Genomic DNA, 1,602 nt, shown 5'->3' on the forward strand with positions numbered 1-1,602 from the left:
AGAAACAGAAACTACAACATATACACATCGAAGAACACGAGGCTAAACGAAAGTAATTGAAAGGGTGTTACTTACCAAAGCTCGTTTTACAGGTTCGGTGCAACTCCTCTTTAACTTGCCACGCTCCTTGAAGATGTCCCCAATATCCCGTGTTTGGTCTTCATTGCTCCTCTGCATGTTCGCACTCGTGGTTTTAAAATCTCAACATGGCAAGAAAATATACTACTAGTAATACTCGCGCATCTTGTGGGCAACATTAAAGCACTTGTCTGCCATGTTAGAGCATCTCCAACAGAATCGCAACGCGCATCACTTTAAAAAAGCGTTTACAGTGCTGAGATCGAGAAGTAGAGATAGAGAGAAGAGACTAGAGAGTAGAGGATAGTTCTCAGCATAGATAGATAAAAAAATAGATTATTCAACTACTCCTCGTCGTCTGACTCCTCCTCGGTGATGTCCTCCTCCAACGTCTGACTTTAGGCGTGAAGATACCAATCGTCGTCGGATTCCCAGGGCGACGCTGCTCCTAGCCTCATGTTTAATTGAGCGCCCGCTTTTCGCCTACGCTTGTCCTCGCAATAGGCGGCTCGCTCCGCCCTCCTCTTATCCCTCTCCGTCCTCCTTTGCGCGTAGAACTCGCGCTCGTTGATGATGTCCTGCGGGAAGCATTGGCGCCACAGCGCCATGGCTTCCTTGTCCATCTCGGCGATGCCGAGACGATGCTCCCGCTCCGGTTGTCGTGACGATCCTCATCGGTGATAAGCCGTGGTAGAGGTGCGAGCTCCTATGCCCGCTCCCGCGTCGTCATGTTGGGGAAGTTAAATGTTCTATGAGGCCACCGGAGGCGCCACGCCGCCGCGTCGTACGCGCGGGCGGCCTCGTTGGCGGTGTTGAAATTGCCGAGGCCGAGGCGCATCTCGCGGAACCGGATCTCGGCGGAGAAGCCGCCGGAGGGGCGCGCGCGGACACCGCGGTATCCCCAAGTTTCCCGGCGACGCGGAGGCATGGTGGCACGGCGGCGGCGAGGCGAGAAAGAGCGGGGAGATAGCGGTGGCGAAGCACGGAGCGGGGAGAGAGCGGTGGCAAGGCACATAGCGGTGGGAGGGCGTTGGATTTTATAAAGCGCGCCGGACGCCGCACGCCAAAACTAGCGCACGCCCTGCCTCTTTTTCCCGCGCACGCAATCCTTCCCCGACGTCTCTGCTATCTCTACTCTCTTCTCTACTATTATATTTATTTAATATTTAACATTTATCTCTACTTCTCTACTCTCTACTTTTTTCTCTACTTTTTTTCTTATAAAAAGCAGAGTTGGTGATGATGGTGTGCCTGCCATCCTGCAATATAGGTCGTCCGGTTTATATCTGACAGATAGGAAGGAAACAATGGCATTTTTTGCAAAAAGATACCCACACCCCTCTCCAGATTTGCAAATAAGGCCTTCCCTTGTTCATCCTTTTCTCCCACAAGATAAACTACTCATACAAATGCATCTTGATGCGTGAAACGCATGGGCATCTTGCTAGTTCTAAAAAACTTTCCATCATTTGCCACACTACTGGTTGCAGATGGAAAACCTACCCAAGCACAGCGCGATACAGG

At 51.4% G+C, this 1,602-nt stretch overlaps 1 pseudogene; it reads right to left on the bottom strand.

The window, feature by feature from the left end:
- Positions 1-476: 476 nt before the first annotated feature.
- Positions 477-1,006, bottom strand: LOC147984226 (uncharacterized; annotated as a pseudogene).
- Positions 1,007-1,602: the final 596 nt, after the last annotated feature.

The sequence above is a fragment of the Triticum urartu genome, chromosome 2A (assembly GCF_056163025.1).
Source record: "Triticum urartu cultivar PI428250 chromosome 2A, HENAU_Tu73, whole genome shotgun sequence".
In the NCBI taxonomy this organism is placed as follows: Eukaryota; Viridiplantae; Streptophyta; class Magnoliopsida; order Poales; family Poaceae; genus Triticum; species Triticum urartu.